Source organism: Rhinopithecus roxellana, chromosome 3, assembly GCF_007565055.1.
Source record: "Rhinopithecus roxellana isolate Shanxi Qingling chromosome 3, ASM756505v1, whole genome shotgun sequence".
NCBI classification, from domain to species: domain Eukaryota; kingdom Metazoa; phylum Chordata; class Mammalia; order Primates; family Cercopithecidae; genus Rhinopithecus; species Rhinopithecus roxellana.
Genome location: NC_044551.1, coordinates 59,224,769 through 59,251,519, shown reverse-complemented (window position 1 = coordinate 59,251,519; position 26,751 = coordinate 59,224,769). Strand labels below are relative to the sequence as shown.

Genomic DNA, 26,751 nt, shown 5'->3' with positions numbered 1-26,751 from the left:
AAAAAAAAATACAAAAAACTAGCCGGGCGAGGTGGCGGGCGCCTGTAGTCCCAGCTACTCGGGAGGCTGAGGCAGGAGAATGGCGTAAACCTGGGAGGCGGAGCTTGCAGTGAGCTGAGATCCGGCCACTGCACTCCAGCCCGGGCGATAGAGGGAGACTCCGTCTCAAAAAAAAAAAAAAAAAGAAAGAAAGAAAAAATTATAAACGCTGTGTTAAGAGTAATTCTGAAAGACAACAGTCAAAAACTAAATATATATAAAATGTGATATGCCTATAACATATACAAGAAACAAGGAAAAGATGCTGATGGCTAGATCATACTTATAACTAGAAGATCAACATCAGTGTCTGGTCCCATTAGCCTAATTCTAATCAAGAAGAAAGCTGGGTGTTTTTTCAATACGAACAGTGTTAAAATTTAACAGTGTTAAAATCAAACTATGGTTAACCTAAACATATCTAAAAATGTATTACTGTGCAATTAAGTGGTAGACATATACACTGAATTACCAGGGAATCCTTACATTTGCAAAATTTTCCATTTTTGTATTTTTAGATACAATTTACATAATGAACACATTCTAAGAGTATGATGGTAGAGAGATACAATCATATAACCAGCAGGAATCAAGACATGTTAACATTTCCATCACCCTAAAAGGTTCACACTTGCCCCTTCCCAGTCAACACCTGACCAAGGCAGCCTGTCCTGAATAAAAGTACATTTGTGTACAAGTGTTAATAAGAACACAGGGTTCTGTTCTCATGGGTAAATACATGGGAATGAAACTGCTGGGTCATAGTCTGTAAGTAATTTAATTCTATTCAAAACTATTGTCTTACAAAGTGGTTTTATTATTTAACATTCCCAGAAAAGAAAATTACAGTTACATTCTCACCAACACTTGGTATTTTCAGTCTTTCTTAATTTTGCATTTTTCTAATTACAAATGGCATTGAGAAGCCTTATCTGTATCTAGATCTCACTTTGATGAGACAGATCATCCAAGTCTCATACTTTAATGGAATAAGACTTTTGGAGAAGTGAGATCAAATTTTGTATAAGAGAGGAAGGCAAATTATTGTGATCGAGATTACACTGCATTGAAAGAAAATTCTCCATAAACATTTCACATTCCTGCATCTTCTCGGTCCTCTGAGTAATGTTATTTATATAAGGTGTTTGTATAGAGACATTCTAGGATAGTAACACTAAGCAAGTTTCAGAGAGTCCACCTTCCCCTCTCCAGAAAAGACTTGCTTATACTCCAGAGGAGAGGATGGACAGGTTACCAGTGGTCCTAAATAAGATCAGGTTTTCTATTTTGGGGTTCTTCTCCTATTACGTACACTACTGCACGAGCAGGTACTATAGGACTCTCAGTATGTCACCCTCTGAAGATTAAGGTTTAAAGAACTGACACAAGACATTCCTCTAGTTACTGCTTTTGTGGTAATAACCTCTCTGTCTCTAATCTAAAGGTATTCTGTTTTCTGGCAGGCTTAACTTTTTAGCTTGTAAATAGGGTAAAATCTCAGACTTCACTATTTCTGACTTAACCACTGTAGACTGAAAAACATGGCCAGAATGTTTTACACCACCTAAAATAATGAGATAGAATCTATTTCCCCAACCCCACAAATTGGGCAGGCCTTGTGACTTGTTTACATCAACTCAATGCAGCGTAAGTTTTGTTGGGCAAGTGACAGTCCCCATGCCTCATGATTTGCAAAGTCCACCTTTACCTTCTTTGAATGTTGCCCGGAGAATACAATGCCACAAAGAAGCCTGGGATAAAGGACCACATGCTGATTCACATAATTCAGAGAAACAGTCAACTGCTGTTGTTTTAAGCCACCAAGTGGTGGAGAGATTCCTAACACAGAAACAGATACTAAAACAATTGGTTTTTGTTGTTTAAAAATAACAAACAAAGTTTTAAATAGTTATTTCCTTTTTATCCTTCTAACAGCTATAGAATCTGTACCATAAGCACCCCCCATTTTTTGTATCAGTAAGCTGCGGATTTTTTTATTCCCCTCAGTCAATCTTGCTACAGGTTTATCAATTGGATTATCTTTTCAAAGAGGAAATGTTATATTTTGTTCATTTTCTTAGAGTATGCTTTCTATTTCATTGATTTCTGCTTTCTTCTCTATATTTTCTGCCTTTCACTTATTCTGAATTTCTTTTTCTGTCCTTAGAATAAAACTTTCTAATCCTTATTTCTTCATTAAACTTTAAAGATACAAATTATCTCAGTACTACTTTAATAATTTAAGCACACATTTAATAATTTTGATGTTGTCTTTTGCTGAATATATTTAACATCCTTTCTAATTTTCCATCTGATTTATTCTTTTACTGATGGGTTATTCAAAATTGACTTCCTTAATTTCAAAATATTTGGTAATCTACCAAACCTCATTTTGTTACTGATTTCTATGTAATTCCAATACAGTCAACAGAACAGTACTACCATTTCAAGTCTTTGAAATATGTTGAGACTTTCGATGGTCCCACATAATTCTTAGTGAGAGGTTCCATGTGTACATGAATGTCACATACTGCATCTCTTGGGTATAATGTTCTATAAATGTCAATTAGATAAAATTGGTTGACAGTTGTGTTCAAATCTTCTATAGCCTTACCAATTTACGGCTTTCTTTTTCTGTAAGTTATCGAAAAGTATAGGCATCTCTTAACTACAGTTGTAAATTTGTCTATTCTTTTATTTTTATTTCATGTATATTGGAGGTCCGCTATACCGTGAACAGATATTTAGGGCTCATACCTTCTTGGTGAATGGATCCTTCTAACATTATGAGGTTTTTTTCCCTGCTAGTAATCCTTGTCTTTTAATATTTTGCCTGATGTCACGATAGTCCTATAGGAGCTTTCTCTTGATTAGTGTTAATGTGGTATATATTTTCCATCCATTACTTTTAACTAAACGTCTTTACATTTCAAGTACCCATTTGTAGGAAGCATAATGTTGGGTCTTTTTAGAAATCAAATTTGACAATTTCTATGTTTTAATGGTGGGCTTAGATCTTTCATATTTTACGTAATTATTACCATGACAGAACTTAAAACTGTCACATTATTATTTCTTTTTTTTTTTGAGACGGAGTCTTGCTCTGTCACCCAGGCTGGAGTGCAGTGGCACGATCTCAGCTCACTGCAACCTCCACTCCCCAGGTTCACGCGATTCTCCTGCCTCAACCTCCCGAGTAGCTTGGACTACAGGTGCCCGACACTGCGCCCGACACGAAGTAGTTTTTGTACTTTTAGTAGAGACAGGGTTTCCCCATGTTGGCCAGGCTGGTGTCAAACTCCTGACCTCAAGTGATCCCCAATGCCTCCACCTCCCAAAGCATTGGGATTACAGGTGTGAGCCACCACACCCAGCCTCATATTTATTTTCTATTTGTTCTTTGTTCATCTTTTCTTACCTTCTAATAAAGTTTTCCTTTTATTCCATTTTATCTCCTTTTATGGACTTTTAGCTATCCTACATTTTTGGTTGCTCTAGAAATTACAATATGCATTCTTCATTCAACATAGCCCATTTTCAAATGATACTATACCATTTCACATATCATCTAAGTACTATAAAAGAGTATGCATGTATTTACTTCCATCTTTTGTGCTGTCTTATATTTTACTGATACATACTATAAATTCTACAATACATTGTAATTTTTGGCTTTGTGCTATCCACTGTCATTTATATAAATTTAAAAACTAGAAAATAAACTTTTGTATTTATTCACATTTACCATTTCCTTCCGTCTTTATTTCTTATCATAAATCTGCCATTAAGGCTATTTGATCAATTTTTTAGATGTAAGATATTCTATTTTTCAGTTCCAGAATATGTATTTGGTTTTTTGGCACTTCCATTACTCACCTGAAATACTCAATCCCCCATATGTTATCCTGCCAATTGCCTTAATGTTCTTTTCTCCTAATTCCAATAACTGGGTCATCTATAAGCCTATACAATCACCCTTTTCCATGTCTTTGTATGTTTCATATATTTTATAATATTCTAGACACTATAAGGTAATAGTCAGAAATTCAGTATAATTTTATTCATCTGGTTTTGGGGCTTTTTTTCAGACAGGGTCTCAGTCACCCAGGCTGGAGGTCACTGGCACAATCTCAGCTCACTGTAGCCTCAACCTCCCAGGTTCAAGTAATCCCCAACTTCAGTCACCCAAATAGCTGGGACTATAGGCATGTACCACCACCACAGTCAGCAATTTTTTATTTTTTGTGGAGACAGGGTCCCACTATGTTGCCCAGGCTGGTATTGAACTCCTGGGCTAAAGCAATCCTCCTGCTTCCACCTCTCAAAGTGCTAGGGTTACAGGCATAAGCCACCACGCCTCACTATAACATTGTTTTAAGTGTTATTTCCCAGGGAGTGTAAGGTCCTTCTACTTCTCCCAGGATAAAGGTTGGAAATTCAGATTTCTAGTAGAGTCCATTTGAGCTGGGACTGGCAGCAGCTTTAATTAGACTGAATTCATCTGTAATAAGTCCAAATCCCAACCTCCCCATCACTGACCCAAAGTCACCTTTTCAATCTTGTCAAATCTGAGGTAGTAGAAGTTTGGGTTGCAGTTCCAAATATTTTTTCTTTCAGTTTACCTTCAGATTCAAGTCCAACAGGGTCCCAAATTCCAAGCACTCCTTGAATTTGCAGGACTACATGATTTCTCTATGCTTTCAATCCTCTCCTATCCTGCAACTTCTTGGCAAAATGTAACAGGGGAAGACAGAACCAAAGTATCATGCATAATTATTTGATTTTTGTCTTTGAGGCTCTGTCAGAGTCCCACATCTTCCCTAAAGCCCCCACTGTCATTCAAGGATCCTAATTCTCGAATGCCTTTATCCTATAACTTCAATGTCTCTCCATATTATCCACCTATACTGATACCAGACACTTGCCCCCAGGCAGGCAAACTGCCACATTCACCTACACAGAACTCTTGTTAACTCTGAAATTCAGATCACTAAGGTTTCTTTGAGTCCATCAATTTTTGTTAGCCCTATTTTATAAGTGTAGATCAAGGTAGAAGAATCTGTGGAATTCTCTTCCATCTCAGTGTAGCAGGACTGACATAACTTAAGAAACAAGAAAGCCTCAATTTTTTTTCAACAGAAAAACTCGTTCATTCCACAATTAGACATATGACTACAAATGCAAACATCTCAGACAGAATTAACTATGAAAAGCTGACATAAGACCATTCTATAATCTGAAGGAAGAGGTGGGAGAGAACAAGGAAAGAAAACAGCTCAATATGGCTCATAACAATACTTGGAAAAGGTGAAACTGCATAAAATAAAGACTGGAAGTCTGTGGGTAAATTTCACCTGTTCCTAGCATAGAGTTGACTTGGCTATTTTCAACAATAGGTCAACAAAAGGTGTGCAAAGATGTTTGTGACAATATGGATTACAAATATGTATATTCACAAAGCTATTGCTTAATATGACAGGGAAATTAAATCGTGGCATTGTTTCAAACCTAGAAATAGCTTTCTTGTATAATCTTTCTTTTTTTGTGTGAGACAGTCTCATTCTGTCACCCAGGCTGGAGTACAGTGGCGCCATCTCAGCTCACTGCAACCTCTGCCTCCCGGGTTCAAGCAATTATCATGCTTCAGCCTCCACAGTAGCTGGGAATACAAGTGTACGCCACTACATACAGTTAATTTTTGTAATTGTAGTAGAGATGGAGTTTCACCGTGTTGGCCAGAATGGTCTCAAACTCCTGGCCTCAAGTGATCCAAGCACCTCAGCTTCTAAAAGTGCTGGGATCGTAGGTGTGAGCCACTGTGCCCAGCCTCTCATACAGTCTTGACTGGATTCTAAACTCTTCCCCATAAGACGCAATACGGTAGCAGGATTAATTTCCCCACATGTATTCCATCACTTCTCTTCACTTCCTCATGTTTATGTCTATGCCAGAGTAATTCCCAATCACCTTTGTTTCTCCTAGTAACTTGTAACAACGTCTTTTCCTCCATGAAATCATTATGCATGACTTAGGGAGCCCTAAATGGAAACAGAAAAAGGCAGTCAAATTAACTAGAAAGAACCCTAATTATGATGGGGAATATTAAGTCTATCCTTATAAAGAGAAACAGTCTAAAATACTCTAAATTGATTGTGACCACACACAGCAATATGCTATACCAAGTAGGTGTATTTTTTCTTTCATCTTAAAAAGAATCTCTCCTGAAACCACATCTCTCTCTACGGCTACCAACACATTATTCTGCTGTCTTTTACAGAAAAATTCCTCAAACAAGTTGTCCACATGCAGTGACTTCAATTATTCTATCAAGTGTTCCTATATCCACTCCAACCACACTTTTGTCCCCATCATTTCAAGAAAAACTGTTCTTAAAACATCTAAAGTCAACAGACAATCTGGCCAGGCGCAGTGGCTCACACCTGTAATCCCAGCACTTTGCGAGGCGCCAAGGCAGGCGGATCACTTGAAGCCAGAAGTTCGTGACCAGCCTGGCCAACATGGTGAAAGCCCATTTCTACTAAAAATGCAAAAATTAGCCAGGCATGGTGCCGGGCACCTGTAATTCCAGCTATTCAGGATGCTGAGGCAAGAGAATCGCTTGAATCTGGGAGGCAGAGGTTGCAGTGAGCTGAGATTGCGCCACTGCACTACAGCCTGGGTGACAGAGTGAGACTCCATCGCGAAAAATAAAAAAACAAAAAAATACGGCTGGATGTGGTGGCTCACGCCTGTAATCCCAGCACTTTGGAAGGTCGAGGCAGGCAGATCACTTGAAGTCAGGAGTTCGAGACCAGCTTGGCCAACATAGTGAAATCCTGTCTCTACTAATAACACAAAAATCAGCTGGGCACCGTGGCACATGCCTGTAATCCCAGCTACTCGAGAGGCTGAGGCAGAAGAATCACTTGAACCCAGGAGGCAAAGGTTGCAGTGGGCCAAGATCCCGCCACTGCAATCCAGCCTGGGTGACAGAGCGAGACTCTGCCTCAAAAATAAACAAACAAATAAATAAAATAAATTCAATAGACAATCTAAATTCATTCACCCCCCCCCCCCCCCTTGCTTTCTTAGCAGCATCGCTTCCCCTTACTTTCCAAGTTTTCTTCATTTAGCTTCCAACACACCACACATTCTCCTAGTTTTGTTTCTATACCACTGGTCAAATCTCAATTTCCTTTGCTAGTTGCTCCTCTTTATGCCAACCTCTTAACTCATTCCTAACAATACAAAGAACACAGATCTTGGCCTTCTTTTCTATATATACTCACACCTTTGGTGATCAGCCAGTTTCAATTCCTGAACTCTTACCTACCTTTTAAATACTAAGTACTTTAATGACTGCTATCTTAGTTTGGGTTCTCCCAAAAGCAATGACTGAGGTAAGAACCTGAGTAAAAGTAGTTTGTCTAGAGAATGACCTACGGGAGCAGGAAGAGTAAGACAGGGATGGAAGAAAAGCCAATATAAGGAATAGTATACTGTCAATGTCATCCCTAAAGATAACAGGGGATCAATCTACTTAAACCTCCCAAGAAGCATATAGATGGTCTCTCAAAATTCTCTCCAGATAGAATGAGACGTGAGCTTTTATCCATCCAGTATGATACAGGAGCAGCACTGCCTCTATAGGCATTACCTCTGCCTCACTACCAATCTATGCTTACTTTCTAATCTTGTTGGCCTCCCACAGAAAAGAAATCACTGGGGCCAAAAAATGAAGAGTGTGTTTGCAGCAGGAAGCTCAGCCTGAGGTGAGTCTAAGCTTTCATGGTATTATTTCCTGCAGGAGGGGTTAAAAATCAGAGGTGAGCCAAGAGAACTGTGATGCAGGACACCAGAAATGCCTGCTTTACTGAAGCCTGGACCACTCTCCTAAACCTCAGACTTGTATATCCAACTCCCCATCCAATGTCTCCACTCAGTGAAGGGATTTAAAGAAAAAAGCAGGAATTAATTATTTAGAAAAGAGAAACAGTAAAAATGACTAAATCCATCAGCTAGTTGTTTTTGGTAGAAGCAGAGAAATATAAAGAACAGACAATTTCCCAGCAGATTTAAAGAAATAAAACATACGAGTAGGAATCAGAACGGTAATTTAACAATACAGATAAAAAGTATTTTTAGGCAAGGTGCAGGTGGGAGGATCATTTGGGGCCCATAGTTAAGAGACCCGCCTGCACAACATAGTGAGACCTTGTCTCTACAAAAAATTTACAAAATTAGCTGGGCATGGTGACACATGCCTATAGTCCCAGCTGCTCAGGACGATAGCATGAGTTCAGGATTTTGAGGCTATCAGGCTATAGTAAGCTATGATTATGCCACTGCACTCCAGCCTGGGTGACAGGGGGAGGCCCTGCCTCAAAAACAAACACACAAAAAAGTATTGTAAAAAAAAATTACTAAGCTCAAATAGTGATGTGCTTTACAATACATGACTTTATATAAAAATACAAATTACAAGAATTTTCTCAAGAAATAGAAAATCACAGATGAAATCATGGGTGAAATTTGTCAAAATTACTACTGTAAAGGACAACATGAACCCAGTGCTTGCAAACTTTCAGGAGGTGAAATTTGCAAGGTTCAGGGTTCACAAGAAAGAAGGAAGATTTAATGTAACTGTGATACCAACACCTCTCAAAGTCAGTATAAAGCAACCATTTAGTTGCTTCTATATAATTTAGGATTTTCTGAAGTATTCTTGAATCTAACATTTAGATCTAACATTAGAATTTAACATTTAGATTCAAGAACAAAAATGTTATATTTAGATTAAAGAATACTTCAAAAAATCCTAAATTATACGAAAGCAACTCAAATGCAACAGTAATAGTAAAACATGACTAAGGAGAATTGATTCTAGGAATGCCAAGACGATTTTTCTCTACGTGAGAAAAATCTACTGACAACACCTCATCATACAATGAGACAAAAGGGGGAATACCAAAAGGTAATAAATCTAAATAAAAGTCAACATCTATTCTTGACAAAATTCTTAGTATATTAGAAACAGTGTATTTCCTCAATAGAAAACTAACCATCAGTGTCCAGAATAAAACACTAGAGACATTCCTATCAAAATAAAAAATATTAGTATTACCAATAAAGTACAAAGACAAACCACAGAATGGCAGAAAATATCTGTAAATCATATATCTGATAATGAACTTTTAGCCAGAATAGATAAAGAACTCTTAAAACTAAACAAAAAGACAAAAAACAAAACTTAAAAAAGGGCAAAGGATTTGAACAGGCATTTCTCCCAAAGATAAAACAAATGCCACCAAAATCCCATAAAGATGCTAATATTATTAGTCATTTGGGCAATACAAATCAAAACCACAATGACATTACCGTTTTATACTCGCTAGGATGCCTATAATCGAGACAGGCAATAACACACTGGGAGGATGTGGAGAAACTGGAACTTCAAACACAGCTGATGGGAACACAAAACGGTATGGTCACTTTGAAAAAGAGGCTGGCAGTCCCTCCAAAAAGGTAAACACAATTATCATATGATACAACAATTTCACTCCTAGGTATCCAAAAGAACTGAAAACACATGTTCTTGGAAAAATTTGTAACTAATGTTCATAACAGTGTTATTCAGTGACCCAAAAGTAAAAACAACTCAAATGTCCATCCGCCAATGAATAAACAAAATGTCATCTATCCCTACAGTGGAGTATTATTCAGCTATAAAAAGGATGAAGTACTGATACATGATACAACACGTATGAACTTTGGAAACATTATGCTATGTTAAACCAGACACAAAAGGTCACATGTTTTATGATTTGATTTTTATCAAATGTCAGGAATACTCAAGTCGACAGAGGCAAAGTAGATTAGTGGTTGCCATGATCTGGGGACAGACAAGAATGGGGAGTGAGTGTCAAGGAGTATGGGTTTTGTTGTGGTTTGGTTTGAAGCCCCGATGAAATGTTTTGGAATTAGATAGTGATAATGGGTACACAACTTGTAAAAATACTAAAAACTACTGAACCGTATACTTTAAAAGGGTAAATTGTATGTGAAGTTTACCTCAATTTAAAAATATATTTAAAAGAAAAATATTAGGACATCAGTTAATGTCACTTTTATGCATTTTCTTTTCTTTTCTTTGAGACACTGCCTCTCTCCTCTGTCACCTAAACTGGGGGGCAATGGCACAATCAACCTCCTAGGCTCAAAGTGATCCTCCCACCTTGGCCTCTCAAGTAGCTGGGACAACATGTGTGCACCACCACATCTGGGTAATTTTTTTAGTTTTTATTTGGTAGAGAAGGAGTGTTGCTATGTTGCCCAGGCTGGTCTCAAACTCCTGGCCTCAAGCAATCCCCCAGCCTCACCCTCCCAAAGTGCTGGCATTATAGGCATGAGTCACCGTGCCTGGCCTCAGCCCACTTTTATGTATTAGCACAATAGATTCCAAACTGATTCCCTAATTCTATTTAGTCAGCGCCTACTTTTTTTCCTTAAAATCATTTATTTTACTATCTCCCTTTCCGCTTTAAAAGCCTAAAATACATTACTTAATCCCCAAACCTCCTTAATCTACTCCCAATTTGCCTTTATACAACTTTACTACTGAATCAAATCCTTTGTTCGGGTGAGGCCTTTTGCCTTACTACTGACTCCTCATTCCACCTACCCAATTCAATATACTAATTACTTCTTTGGTTCTTCAAGTGGTATTTTAAGAGAAACTCACTATAAATAAAATGTTTTTATGCAGTGTGTCTACTGTCCTAGAAACTGAACCAGACCTGTTGAAAAGTATGACCTGATTTGAGAATCTTAGATGTGGGTGCCACAGTGCATGAAATTCCACCATTAGTTATTTCTTCTGGTCCCTCCTCATACATCCTCTAGTAAAATGCAAACAAATCTGGAAGAGACAAGTTCCTAATTTCTTAAGGTGAATTTCTTTTTTTTTTTTTTTTTTTTTTTTTTTTTTTATTTTTTTATTATACTTTAAGTTCTAGGGTACATGTGCATAACGTGCAGGTTTGTTACATATGTATACTTATGCCATGTTGGTGTGCTGCACCCATCAACTCGTCAGCACCCATCAATTCATCATTTATATCATGTATAACTCCCCAATGCAATCCCTCCCTCCTCCCCCCTCCCCCCTCCCCATGATAGACCCCAGTGTGTGATGTTCCCCTTCCCGAGTCCAAGTGATCTCATTGTTCAGTTCCCACCTATGAGTGAGAACATGCGGTGTTTGGTTTTCTCTTCTTGTGATAGTTTGCTAAGAATGATGGTTTCCAGCTGCATCCATGTCCCTACAAAGGACGCAAACTCATCCTTTTTTATGGCTGCATAGTATTCCATGGTGTATATGTGCCACATTTTCTTAATCCAGTCTGTCACAGATGGACATTTGGGTTGATTCCAAGTCTTTGCTATTGTGAATAGTGCCGCAATAAACATACGTGTACATGTGTCTTTGTAGTAGACTAATTTATAATCCTTTGGGTATATACCCAGTAGTGGGATGGCTGGGTCATATGGTACATCTAGTTCTAGATCCTTGAGGAATTGCCATACTCTTTTCCATAATGGTTGAACTAGTTTACAATCCCACCAACAGTGTAAAAGTGTTCCTATTTCTCCACATCCTCTCCAACACCTGTTGTTTCCTGACTTCTTAATGATTGCCATTCTAACTGGTGTGAGATGGTATCTCATTGTGGTTTTGATTTGCATTTCTCTGATGGCCAGTGATGATGAGCATTTTTTCATGTGTCTGTTGGCTGTATGAATATCTTCTTTTGAGAAATGTCTGTTCATATCCTTTGCCCACTTTTTGATGGGGTTGTTTGTTTTTTTCTCGTATATTTGTTTGAGTTCTTTGTAGATTCTGGATATTAGCCCTTTGTCAGATGAGTAGGTTGCAAAAATTTTCTCCCATTCTGTAGGTTGCCTGTTCACTCTGATGGTAGTTTCTTTTGCTGTGCAAAAGCTCTTTAGTTTAATTAGATCCCATTTGTCAATTATGGCTTTTGCTGCCGTTGCTTTTGGTGTTTTAGACATGAAGTCCTTGCCCATGCCTATGTCCTGAATGGTACTACCTAGATTTTCTTCTAGGGTTTTTATGGTATTAGGTCTAACATTTAAGTCTCTAATCCATCTTGAATTAATCTTCGTATAAGGGGTAAGGAAAGGATCCAGTTTCAGCTTTCTACTTATGGCTAGCCAATTTTCCCAGCACCATTTATTAAATAGGGAATCCTTTCCCCATTTCTTGTTTCTCTCAGGTTTGTCAAAGATCAGATGGCTGTAGATGTGCGGTATTATTTCTGAGGACTCTGTTCTGTTCCATTGGTCTATATCTCTGTTTTGGTACCAGTACCATGCTGTTTTGGTTACTGTAGCCTTGTAGTATAGTTTGAAGTCAGGTAGCGTGACGCCTCCAGCTTTGTCCTTTTGACTTAGGATTGTCTTGGCAATGCGGGCTCTTTTTTGGTTCCATATGAACTTTAAAGCAGTTTTTTCCAATTCTGTGAAGAAACTCATTGGTAGCTTGATGGGGATGGCATTGAATCTATAAATAACCTTGGGGAGTATGGCCATTTTCACGATATTGATTCTTCCTATCCATGAGCATGGTATGTTCTTCCATTTGTTAGTGTCCTCTTTGATTTCACTGAGCAGTGGTTTGTAGTTCTCCTTGAAGAGGTCCTTTACATCCCTTGTAAGCTGGATTCCTAGGTATTTTATTCTCTTTGAAGCAATTGTGAATGGAAGTTCATTCCTGATTTGGCTCTCTGCTTGTCTGTTGCTGGTGTATAAGAATGCTTGTGATTTTTGCACATTAATTTTGTATCCTGAGACTTTGCTGAAGTTGCTTATCAGCTTAAGGAGATTTTGGGCTGAGATGATGGGGTTTTCTAAATATACAATCATGTCATCTGCAAACAGGGACAATTTGACTTCTTCTTTTCCTAACTGGATACCCTTGATTTCTTTCTCTTGCCTGATTGCCCTAGCCAGAACTTCCAACACTATGTTGAATAGGAGTGGTGAGAGAGGGCATCCCTGTCTTGTGCCAGTTTTCAAAGGGAATTTTTCCAGTTTTTGCCCATTCAGTATGATATTAGCTGTGGGTTTGTCATAAATAGCTCTTATTATTTTGAGGTACGTTCCATCAATACCGAATTTATTGAGCGTTTTTAGCATGAAGGGCTGTTGAATTTTGTCAAAAGCCTTTTCTGCATCTATTGAGACAATCATGTGGTTCTTGTCTTTGGTTCTGTTTATATGCTGGATTACGTTTATTGATTTGCGAATGTTGAACCAGCCTTGCATCCCAGGGATGAAGCCCACTTGATCATGGTGGATAAGCTTTTTGATGTGCTGCTGAATCCGGTTTGCCAGTATTTTATTGAGGATTTTTGCATCAATGTTCATCAGGGATATTGGTCTAAAATTCTCTTTTTTTGTTGTGTCTCTGCCAGGCTTTGGTATCAGGATGATGTTGGCCTCATAAAATGAGTTAGGGAGGATTCCCTCTTTTTCTATTGATTGGAATAGTTTCAGAAGGAATGGTACCAGCTCCTCCTTGTACCTCTGGTAGAATTCAGCTGTGAATCCATCTGGTCCTGGACTTTTTTTGGTGGGTAGGCTATTAATTGTTGCCTCAATTTCAGAGCCTGCTATTGGTCTATTCAGGGATTCAACTTCTTCCTGGTTTAGCCTTGGGAGAGTGTAAGTGTCCAGGAAATTATCCATTTCTTCTAGATTTTCTAGTTGATTTGCGTAGAGGCGTTTATAGTATTCTCTGATGGTAGTTTGTATTTCTGTGGGGTCAGTGGTGATATCCCCTTTATCATTTTTTATTGCATCTATTTGATTCCTCTCTCTTTTTTTCTTTATTAGCCTTGCTAGCGGTCTGTCAATTTTGTTGATCTTTTCAAAAAACCAACTCCTGGATTCATTGATTTTTTGGAGGGTTTTTTGTGTCTCTATCTCCTTCAGTTCTGCTCTGATCTTAGTTATTTCTTGCCTTCTGCTAGCTTTTGAATGTGATTGCTCTTGCCTCTCTAGTTCTTTTAATTGTGATGTTAGAGTGTCAATTTTAGATCTTTCCTGCTTTCTCTTGTGGGCATTTAGTGCTATAAATTTCCCTCTACACACTGCTTTAAATGTGTCCCAGAGATTCTGGTATGTTGTATCTTTGTTCTCATTGGTTTCAAAGAACATCTTTATTTCCGCTTTCATTTCGTTATGTACCCAGTAGTCATTCAGGAGCAGGTTGTTCAGTTTCCATGTAGTTGAGCGGTTTTGATTGAGTTTCTTAGTCCTGAGTTCTAGTTTGATTGCACTGTGGTCTGAGAGACAGTTTGTTATAATTTCTGTTCTTTTACATTTGCTGAGGAGTACTTTACTTCCAATTATGTGGTCAATTTTGGAATAAGTGCGATGTGGTGCTGAGAAGAATGTATATTCTGTTGATTTGGGGTGGAGAGTTCTATAGATGTCTATTAGGTCCGCTTGGTGCAGAGATGAGTTCAATTCCTGGATATCCTTGTTAACTTTCTGTCTCGTTGATCTGTCTAATGTTGACAGCGGAGTGTTGAAGTCCCCCATTATTATTGTATGGGAGTCTAAGTCTCTTTGTAAGTCTCTAAGGACTTGCTTTATGAATCTGGGTGCTCCTGTATTGGGTGCATATATATTTAGGAGAGTTAGCTCTTCCTGTTGAATTGATCCCTTTACCATTATGTAATGGCCTTCTTTGTCTCTTTTGATCTTTGATGGTTTAAAGTCTGTTTTATCAGAGACTAGGATTGCAACCCCTGCTTTTTTTGGTTCTCCATTTGCTTGGTAGATCTTCCTCCATCCCTTTATTTTGAGCCTATGTATGTCTCTGCATGTGAGATGGGTCTCCTGAATACAGCAGACTGATGGGTCTTGACTCTTTATCCAGTTTGCCAGTCTGTGTCTTTTAATTGGAGCATTTAGTCCATTAACATTTAAGGTTAATATTGTTATGTGTGAACTTGATCCTGCCATTATGATATTAACTGGTTATTTTGCTCGTTAGTTGATGCAGTTTCTTCCTAGCCTCGATGGTCTTCACATTTTGCCAAGTTTTTGCGATGGCTGGTACCGGTTGTTCCTTTCCATGTTTAGGGCTTCCTTCAGGGTCTCTTGTAAGGCAGGCCTGGTGGTGACAAAATCTCTAAGCATTTGCTTATCTGTAAAGGATTTTATTTCTCCTTCACTTATGAAACTTAGTTTGGCTGGATATGAAATTCTGGGTTTAAAATTCTTTTCTTTAAGAACGTTGAATATTGGCCCCCACTCTCTTCTGGCTTGTAGAGTTTCTGCCGAGAGATCTGCTGTTAGTCTGATGGGCTTCCCTTTGTGGGTGACCCGACCTTTCTCTCTGGCTGCCCTTAAGATTTTTTCCTTCATTTCAACTTTGGTGAATCTGGCAATGATGTGTCTTGGAGTTGCTCTTCTGGAGGAGTATCTTTGTGGCGTTCTCTGTATTTCCTGAATTTGAATGTTGGCCTGCCCTACTAGGTTGGGGAAGTTCTCCTGGATGATATCCTGAAGAGTGTTTTCCAACTTGGTTCCATTTTCCCCCTCACTTTCAGGCACCCCAATCAGACGTAGATTTGGTCTTTTTACGTAATCCCATACTTCTTGCAGGCTTTGCTCATTTCTTTTTCTTCTTTTTTCTTTTGGTTTCTCTTCTCGCTTCATTTCATTCATTTGATCTTCAATCGCTGATACTCTTTCTTCCAGTTGATCGAGTCGGTTACTGAAGCTTGTGCATTTGTCACGTATTTCTCGTGTCATGGTTTTCATCTCTGTCATTTCGTTTATGATCTTCTCTGCATTAATTAGTCTAGCTGTCAATTCTTCCACTCTTTTTTCAAGATTTTTAGTTTCTTTGCGCTGGGTACGTAATTCCTCCTTTAGCTCTGAGAAGTTTGATGGACTGAAGCCTTCTTCTCTCCTCTCGTCCAAGTCATTCTCTGACCAGCTTTGATCCGTTGCTGGTGATGGGCTACGCTCCTTTGCAGGGGGAGATGCGCTCTTATTTTTTGAATTTCCAGCTTTTCTGCCCTGCTTCTTCCCCATCTTTGTGGTTTTATCTGTCTCTGGTCTTTGATGGTGGTGACGAACTGATGGGGTTTTGGTATAGGTGTCCTTCCTGTTTGATAGTTTTCCTTCTGACAGTCAGAAGGACTCTCTGTTGGTCTGTTGGAGATTGCTTGAGGTCCACTCCAGACCCTGTTTGCCTGGGTATCAGCAGCAGAGGTTGCCGAAGATAGAATATTGCTGAACAGCGAGTGTACCTGTCTGATTCTTCCTTTGGAAGTGTCCTCTCAGGGGTGTACTCCACCCTGTGAGGTGTGGGGTGTCAGACTGCCCCTAGTGGGGGATTTCTCCCAGCTAGGCTACTCAGGGGTCAGGGACACACCTGAGCAGGCAGTCTGTCCGTTCTCAGATCTCAACCTCCGCGTTGGGAGATCCGCGGCTCTCCCCAAAGCTGTCAGACAGAGTCGTTCGCGTCTGCACCGGCTCCCGCTACTTCCCCTGTTGGTCTTCAGCTGTGCGCTGTCCCCAGAGGTGGAGACTACAGAGACAGGCAGGCTTCCTTGAGCTGCTGTGAGCTCCACCCAGTTCGAGCTTCCCAGCGGCTTTGTTTACCTACTTAAGCCTCAGCAATGGCGGGCGCCCCTCCCCCAGCCTCGCTGCTGCCTTGCGGATAGATCGCGGCAGACTGCTGTGTTAGCAGTGAGGGAGGCTTCGTGGGCGTGGGACCCTCCCGGCCAGGTGTGGGATATATTCTCCTGGAATGCCTGTATGCTTACAGCGCAGTATTGGGGTGGGAGTTACCCGATTTTCCAGGTGTTGTGTGTCTCAGTTCCCCTGGCTAGGAAAACGGATCCCCTTCCCCCTTGCGCTTCCAGGTGAGGCGATGCCTCGCCCTGCTTCAGCTCTCGCTGGTTAGGCTGCAGCAGCTGACCAGCACCGATTGTCCGGCACTCCCTAGTGAGATGACCCCAGTACCTCAGTTGAAAATGCAGAAATCACCGGTCTTCTGTGTCGCTCGCGCTGGGAGTTGGAGACTGGAGTTGTTCCTATTCGGCCATCTTGCTCCGCCCCCCAAGGTGAATTTCTTTATAAGTTTATTCTTTCCCCTAAACTGAACAGAAATAAAAGAACCAAAAAGAAACAGAAAAAAAGGTAGGAATTGGCAAAACAATGAGAGATCAGGTTGAAGTTCTCATTTTCCTTGGGGTTAATTTAGGCTGGGAATGATTAGGAACATCAAAACCCTTCCAAAGAAAGCTAGATCACTCTCAACACCTTATTACAGCAGGATTTTCAAAGGTTAATTATTACCACTTATAAGTAAAGCTTTAAAATACCACCACTAGATGAAAATCTTATCTTTAAAAAGTTTCACTTTCAGTAGCATTCAGATTTATTTTAGGAATAAAATTCATAATCCTGTAAAACTATCCCAAACATCCCTTAGGGCTGAAGATTTATTTTGTAAGTGAAATAGTACAACAGATATGGAGAGGAAAAGAAGAAAAACAAAAATTTAAGCTTCTACTTAACCAAACATAATTTTAAGTAACAAATATTCTTTAAATTTTTCTGTAGAAACTATGGGGTGCTTAGTGCCAAGTTCATTCACATACATGGCACTCCAAAACCCTCTAAGGTATTTTATGCACGTGGAAATATAATCAAAGGTCACAGGACAAATAAGAAGTTTTAGATGCAAAGTTTAATAGCATTTGCATAACATCAGTGGTTCTCAATGAGTGGTTCTCAATTTGTGGACTTCAGCAGGTCCACAAATGTCAAAGCCCCACATTATAGTAAGTCCACTGTCAATATTCCTATTGAGAAAACACTTACATACATACGGATTTTTGTTTTTGCTGCAATAAAACTCCATGGCCCAAGGGTGAGAGCCAATCTAATAATTCAATGCTAAGAGTTTGGCAATACTAAGATGGACAATAAATACCCACAAAAAATGACATACCAGACCCCCTTGGAAAAGCCCCCCAATTCACAATGACTCCTCCTTTCTCTGAGAAAAGGTTACCACAAATCCATAAAGCACCTTTGTACAAATTTTAAAACTGCAGCCCTTATAGGTATACAGCTTGGCAAGCAGCATGTGGAATAAGCAACCTGCACTATAATATATAAGCCCTGTTGTGAGGGCTATTCTCCCATTTGAAAGGGGTGGCCCTCTAACATCTATTTTGGTACCAGGTAACACTGCCCTCCTAGATGGAGCAGACTGGAAAGGGGACAGGCACCTGACTCAAGCCAGTCAATCATTTCGCTCTCCCCAGGATATGTAAGTGGGATGGAAAGACAGCAAGTCTGTCTCTGCATTTAACAGAACTGTAACATCTGAAGCCATAATCTATGGAGCTGCTGCCTTCTACCATATGGACACAGAAACAGAATGCTCATCTGAAGAGAGAAAAATATAAAAGAGTGATGGTTCTGGATTCCTGATGGCCTTCCAGTTATTTGTTCTAATTCCTTTCTGAGACTGACTGCATTCTAGCCCTTGAGTGTCCATAAGAACTATTACATCCTTATTATCTTATTTTTACTGGTTGCGGTTACTTTCATGCAATGGGTCTTATTAATATACTTTACTTATACCGAAGCTTTTGAGCTGAAATCTGAAAGTTCAAGTAAGTGAAAATTCAAATATAAATATGATCCTCAATTATTTTGCAAATCAGTCTGTCTCTATCTTTCTACCCACACTCAAGGACTCAATACCCATTCTTCTAAAAACGGAACTTTGTGTTCCAAAGTTAGGAAATCTAAACCTGAAAACCTGATGTAACACAGGCTTTAAACACTGAAAAAAAAAAATAGCATGCACAAACAAGATAAACCTGCAATTGTCACAGTCACTTCTAGACAACTGACTGCCTTTTTCATTACACCTCAACCAATTTAGATTTATTATCAAAAAGACTAGACTTCATGGGCACAAAAAGGTCAAACCTAAACACTTTGGTAGCAATTCTGGACTAAAATAACAAATGGAATCGGTCAAATTAATGCTGAACGACGATATTTGGCTTTCTGATGCTAAATACAACAAATACAAATATGACAAATATGTCAGAAAGAAAACAAACATTTGCTGAGTTACTACTAGGTGCTGAACACTGAAGATACAAAGACAAATGGTCCCTGCCTCAAGGAGTTTCCAATTTTAGATAAAACATGATAGCCACCCAGCCCAGTGGTTCACACCTGTAATCCCAGCTGAGGCAGGAGTTGAGGCCAGGAGTTCAAGACCAGCCTGGGCAACACAACAACACCGTCTCTAAAAATAAAAATAAAAATAAAATTAGCCAGGCATGGTGGTGTATGTCTGTAGTCCCAGCTACTTCGGAGGCCGAGGCAGGAGAATTGCTTGACAAGCCCAGGAGTTCAAGGCCACGGTGAGCTATGATTGCATGACTGCACTCAACTCTGAGCAAAAGAGCAAGAGCACGTCTTAAAAAGAATATTAAAAAGTTACAAATGTGGGGGAAAAGGAGACCAAATAGTCTGGTGGTAAGGGAAACAGACTAATAGGACAGAATAAAATAGAATATATAAACCAAAGTGTAGAATATCTCTACATACAGAAAAAAAGTAGTGTTGCCAGCGGACAAACTTAGGTAGGATTGACTTTGAAATATATAGGAATGACGTAAGTCAGCAGGGGGCCAGAACTTAAAAGCTTTAAATACCATACTAAGTAATATAAACTTTGACGGGTAAGCAGCAGTTTTTAAGACTTAAGGCAAAGGAGGGACATAGTCTAATTTAAGATTTAGATAGATCACTCGGTTAGCAATGCAGAACTAAAAACAGTCCTGATACTATTTAGCCAATAATATAACTTACAAAATATGAGGTGAATGTCCTTATACCATCTCTCTCACTGCTTGGTTTAATAAATAAAAGTCATTAATACTTTAACAGTGTAGTCTTCATACTTCACCAGATTATGTAATTTGATGTAGACAATTAAAATGTCATGCTTTCTTCTGTTGCTGATTCAATTACTTTGGGGCAAGGTAACAAAAGTGAAACCACTCAATATATGAGAACCCAGTCTTTAAAAACAGGAACATCTGAAGTTTATCATGCTTAATATTTAAAAACAATTAATAGTAATTCCCTAAACAAAAATGGCAAAACAACTATATGTGATTATTGAAAAACAACAATATATGGCCACCTTGGAACAAACAGAACTGAAAAGCTAGGATATCTGAACAATTTCAGTATCTGAAACTACTGTTCCTGGAAAGCTATGTTTATATGTGGTTTTTGTTTTTGCTCCCTGGGGGAGCAGGGGATGGTTTAAAAGTGACACAAAATCAAGCTGTGTCAATGCAACTAGTTAAAACCTGCATATTTCAACACTTGACAATATAATTTTAATAGAAGGAATTCCCAGATAACAAAAAGCCTACCAATAAATCACTGAAAATTCAAGAAACAATATAGCTGAACATAAAAGTAGCTGGCTTTGGAAAAATACTGTTTTACATTTGAGTCCAGATTCCACCATTTACCATTCTGTAATCCTGAACACATTACCTCTTCAATCTCAGATTCTTTATGTCAAAAAACAAAGGGCATAAAAACTACATTTTCGTCAGCTGTTCTAAGAAATCCGAATGTCCAACACAAAGCCATATTGAGTGGCTTTACTTGTGCTACCTTTCCCAAAAGTAACTGAATCAGCAACAGAAAACATAATTATACGTAAGTTGAATAAATAATAGTTTTTCCTTTCTATTGAGGATACATAAGAGTAATTTGTTTCTTTGAAAATATTTTATTTATACTATTCATCCTTACAGGTACTTTTTGTGTGTGCCTCTTTACCTGTTTTATTGGGTGTGGGGTGACCATGGCTGGCTGGCATGCTTGTTCTCACATAAGCATTTTTTTCTTTTTGCTTTATCCTCCGAAAGTTGCCATATTAGCATTTTTTAATTGACATATATCATAGTAGCTTAAGGTCGATACTCTCATTCACTTATATGCCCTTAAACACTGTACTGCATTATTTTTACTATAAGAAGGGAAGAGACCACTCAATCATATTTCCCTTCTTATTTGAAACAAAGATTTGGGAAAAGAAAGTAGTTGCATCATTCATGTATGTATTTATGAATTGAGCTATATAATTTCTCCAAATTAAATTTTAAAATAAAAGTAATAGGCCGGGCACAGTGGCTCATGCCTGTAATCCCAACACTTTGGGAGGTCGAGGCAGGTGGATCACCTGAGGTCAGGATTTTTGAGACCAGCCTTACCAACACAGGGAACCTGTCTCTACTAAAAATAAAAAAATTAGTAGGGCATGGTGGCAGGCGCCTGTAGTCCCAGCTACTCAGGAGGCTGAGACAGAAGAACTGCTTGAACCTGGGAGGCAGACGTTGCAGTGAGCCGAGATTGGGCCACTGCACTCCAGCCTGGGCAATGAAGCGAGACATCGTCTCAAATAAATAAATAAAATTAAAATTAAATAAAATAAAAGTAATAATGCAAGTAATTCTGCCTACCTTCTTTACTCAATAAATGTAGGTCTTGTAACGAGTTTGATAGTGATGTCAATTTTCTTTTCCACAGAGCCTCTCAAAGTCTGATAACTGCACCTTGCTAAATGTTACTCTAGTACTTAATTATTTTTTCCATACAAGAGAGGCACTGAACACAAGCCAAATATATCCTATTTGATATTCAGTGGAAGAAACAGTGACTTTTTCTTGAACCTATAGAAAATCCTCACCATGCCGGACAAAGAATGTATAACGGTCTTCCCATCATGATACCTTCCATTTACACTGACTTTAGAACTTAATCCCTAACAAGATGCCACTATTTTGCAGAATGAGGTCTGTGGTAGGTATAACATTTTCCACAAATTCTTTTACACTTCTCCCCTCAAGAGGTGAAATCTTCTTCCCCAACATTGGAATAACAGCTGGTCTTAGTGACATGCTTCTTAAAAACAAAATACAACAGAAGTGATGCTACATGACATCCAAGGCTAGGATAAAAAGGCTAATACAGTTGCCACTTAGACTTTTGCCCTTTTCCTTTCATCCACTTGCCCTCTGAAACCAGCCACTTGCTGTAAGGAAACTCAAGTCTTACTGAGAAGCCACACGCAGGTGCTCTGGCTCATGGCCCCTGGCAACCATCTAACTGCAACCACGTAAGAACTTGAGCAAGAACCAACTAGCTAAGCCAAGATAAGTCCTAGACCCATGATAGGTAATAATGATGACTCTTCTCGGTTTATAATATCACTAAGTTTTACATGGTTTATTTCACAATAAATAATCGGTATAAGGTCTGATTAAGCAAAAGCATCTTTGTTGAAAGAAACAATCATGCACTGCACGACAGAGTATATTCTAAGAAATGCACTGTTTGGCAATTTCATCATCGTACAAACACCACAGAGTCTACTTACAGCAACTCAGATGGTATAACCTACTACACATCTAGGCTATATGGTGTAGCCTATTGCCACTAGACTAAGAACACGTACCACATGCTGATGTAGTGAATACAGCAGGCAACTATGACACAATGGTAAGTATTTGTGTATTTAAACGTACCTAAACATAGAAAAAGGACAGCAAAATATGGTATAAAAGATTACAAAAAAAAAAAAAAAAACTAGTACACCTATTATAAATGGAGATTGCAGGGCTAGAAACTGCTCTGGGTCAGTAGTGAGTGAATGTGAAGGTCTAGGACATTAATGTACACTACTGCAGACTTTATAAACACTTAAGCTACTTAAATTTATTTAAAAATTTTTTTCTTTAATAATAAACCTTAGATTATAACTTTATAAACTTTTTCTTTTTAAAAGAATCTTAACTTTTGTAATAACACGGTGTAAAACACAAACACACTGTACAGCTAACCAGAATATTTTTTCTTTTTCTTAGAAATGGGATCTCACTATGTTATCCAGGCTGGACTCAAACTCCTGGGCTCAAGCCTCCTAAGTAGTTGGGACTACCAGGCATACACTACCACACCCAGCTCCTATATCCTTATAAGTTTTTTTCTTTCTATTAAAAATTTTTTTTTTTTTACTTTTTAAACTTTCTTGTTAAAAATGAAAACACAAACACACACATTAGCCTAGGCCTACCCAGGGTCAGGATCATCACTATCCGTCTTCCACCTCCATATCTTGTCCCACTGGAAGGTCTTCAGGGGCAACAACACAACTGGAACTGTCATCTCCTATGGTAACAATGCCTTCTTCTAGAATACTTCCTGAAGGACCCGTCATGAGATGATTTATAGTTACTTTTTTTTTTTTTTTTTTGAGACAGAGTTTCACTCTTGCTGCCCAGGCTGGAGTGCAATGGTGCGATCTTGGCTCACCGCAGCCTCTGCCTCCCGGGTTCAAGCGATTCTCCTGCCTTAGTCTCCCGAATAGCTGGGATTACAGGCATGTGCCACCATGTCCAGTTAATTTAGTATTTTTAGTAGAGATGGTGTTTCTCCATGTTGGTCAGGCTGGTCTTGATCTCCTGACCTCAGGTGATCCACCCGCCTCGGCCTCCCAAAGTGCTAGGATTACAGGGAGAGCTACCATGGCCGGCCTACCTTTTTATATGGAGGAGCACACTCTAAGATAATAAAAGGTATCATACAGTAAATATATAAACCAGTAACAGCTGTTTACTGTCACTGTGAAGTACTGTGTACTGTATATAACTGTATTATACTTTTATACAACTGGCAGTACAGAAAGTTTGTTTACACAAACATCAACACAAACCCATGAGTCATGTAATATACTATAAAATAAGTATACACCAGCTATATCACTAAGGAATATTTTTCAGCTCCATTATAATGTTATGAAACCAATATTGTTTATATAGTCTATCACTGACCAAAATGTCATTATGTGGCCCATGACTATATATTAAACAATTTTACAGAAAATGTTCAACTCGAACATAATTTCACATGAGAACATATACAGAAAAAGCCTAACATACCTTGTTGTAGTAGAGGTTAACTGCACCATCATTTTATTTGCATATGATGATGCTTCAAGCGACACTATTTGATCCCATGGATTTATCAAGAGGATACAGGCAAGAATATATACAAGATATATGGGTTTAATGAGCTCACATTCCAAGAAGGAAAAAACAATAGTAAATGATAAGAAAAATTCAGACTGTGTTAAGTGCCATGAACTAAAAATATATTAAGGGGAGAGGAATCAGAGGAAGAGCAATTTCAGACACAGTGAACAAGAGAAATCTCACTGAAGGTTAAATCTGATAAGAACTGGGCCAGGTGCAGTGGTTCACACCTGTAATCCCAGCACTTCGGGAGGCTGAGATGGGCAAATCACTTGAACTTAGAAGTTCAAGACTAGCCTGGCCAACATGGTGAAACCCACCTCTACTAAAAGTACAAAACTTAGCCAGGCATGGTGGCACATGCCTGTAGTCCCAGCTACTTGAGAGGCTGAGGCAGGAGAATCGCTTGAACCCAGGAGGCAAAGGGTGCAGTGAGCCAAGATCGCCCACTGTACTCCAGCTTGGGCAACAGAGTGAGACTCTATCTCAAAAAAAAAAAAAAAACAACAACAAATCTGGTAAGAACAGCCTGTCACAGATCTGGAGAAAAGCAATACAGTCAAAGGAGAAGGTATAAATGCCTGGATGTGGGAACAAACACCAGTGTGACCACAGCATAATGAACACAGAAAGAATCATATAAGATGACATCACAGAACCCCACCAGACCAAGTACCCACCTTATAAATCATAATAAGCAGTTTACATTTTATTGTAATCACAATGAGAATTCATTAGAGGGTTTTAAACAAGAAGAGTAATATCTAATTTAAGTTTTTAAAAGATTAAGTTCTGGCCAGGCACAGGGGCTCACGCCTGTAATCCCAGCATTTTGGGAGGCCGAGACGGATCACTCGAGGTCAAGAGTTCGAAACCAGACTGGCCAACATAGTGAAACCCCATCTCTACTAAAAAAAAATTTTAAAAAATACATACACACACACACACACACACACACACAAATTAGCTGGGCGTGGTGGCCTGCGCCTGTAGTCCCAGCTACTTGGGAGGCTGAGGCAGAATTGCTTGAACCTGGAAGGCAGAGGTTGCAGTGAGTGGAGACTGCACCACTGCACTCTAGTCTGGGTGTCTGGGTGACAGGGCGAGACTCCATCTCAAAAAAAAAAAAAAAAGATTGCTCTGGCTGCTATATTGAGAAAGAGCTAGAGAGAGGCAATATTAGTGCAAATGTCTACAGTAGCTGAAAATCAATGCTTCTGCATAGGGTAAGTGCCCTACAAATGTTGGCTATCATTATTATTGCTGTCATCATATACAACCCATGTTGTTGCACGTATATAGTTTTCCTTCCTCTGACAAAGTATATATTCCTTGAGGATAGAATTAATTTCAGTAATCTTATATAAATGAGTATATCAGAATTATCTGAAGATTTTACCAAACTACACTGTGTGTCCTCCAACCAGCAGGATTCTGCCCCAAAAGGCCTGGGACACAGTCAAGGCATGTACAGGTTATGGGCTCCCCAGGTGATTCCAATATTGTGCCTTAAAACCACTAGTCAGTGCCATTCCTCTTCTACATCATCCTCTGATACAACACAAAATCAATGTTTAACAGATTTCTAGAATTAATGACACACATGTTCAATTACGAAGTAGCTGCTTTGAAGCAAATGTAGTAAGAGGTTCACTACTGCTGAATTAGATTTATTTCAGGCCTCAAACAACCAGAGGTATTAACCTTCACCTAAATCCATCTAATATTAGAGTTTCATGGAACCCCGACTTTCAACTTGAAAGAAAATACTCACACTGGCCAGGCACAGTGGCTCATACCTGTAATACCAACACTTTGGGAGGCTGAGGCAGGCAGATTACAAGATCAGGAGACTGAGACCATCCTGGCTAACACGGTGAAACCCCATCTCTACTAAAAATACAAAAAATTAGCCAGGCATGGTGGTGGGCACCTGTAGTCCCAGCTACTCAGGAGGCTGAGGCAGGAGAATGGCTTTTATATTTAATACTCCGGGAGGCAGAGCTTGCAGTGAGCTGTGAGATCCCACCACTACACTCCAGCCTGGGCGACAAAGCAAGACTCCATCTCAAAAAAAAAAAAAAAAGAAAAGAAAAGAGAAAACCGTCACACCAAAAATGCAAATCACTTACAAAAAAATAAAATTTGTCTATATTAAAATTTCAATTTCACTACCAAATACAACTTAGCAGTGGTATCTTCATTTGTAAAGTAACAGTACATTCTCATTTATTTTCCCTAAGAATTTCATGTAAAGTAGTTTTTTTTGTTTGTTTTTGAGATCAAGTTTCCCTCTTGTTGCCCAGGCTGGAGTGCAATGGCACCATCTCGGCTCACTGCAACCTCCACCTCCCGGGTTCAAGCGATTCTCCTGCCTCAGTCTCCCGAGTAGCTTACAGGCGCCTGCCACCATGCCCAGCTAATTTTTTCGTATTTTTAGTAGAGACGGGGTTTCACTGTGTTGGCTGGGCTGTCACGTAAAGTTTTTAAAGCTCAAAAGCAAACTCTA

The 26,751-nt window shown here is 39.1% G+C and overlaps 1 protein-coding gene across 9 annotated transcripts in view; it reads right to left on the bottom strand.

Moving 5' to 3' along the window:
• The window catches only part of ERBIN (erbb2 interacting protein), a 150,732-nt gene that overhangs the window by 88,925 nt on the left and 35,056 nt on the right, over positions 1–26,751 (bottom strand). The window lies entirely within an intron of this gene.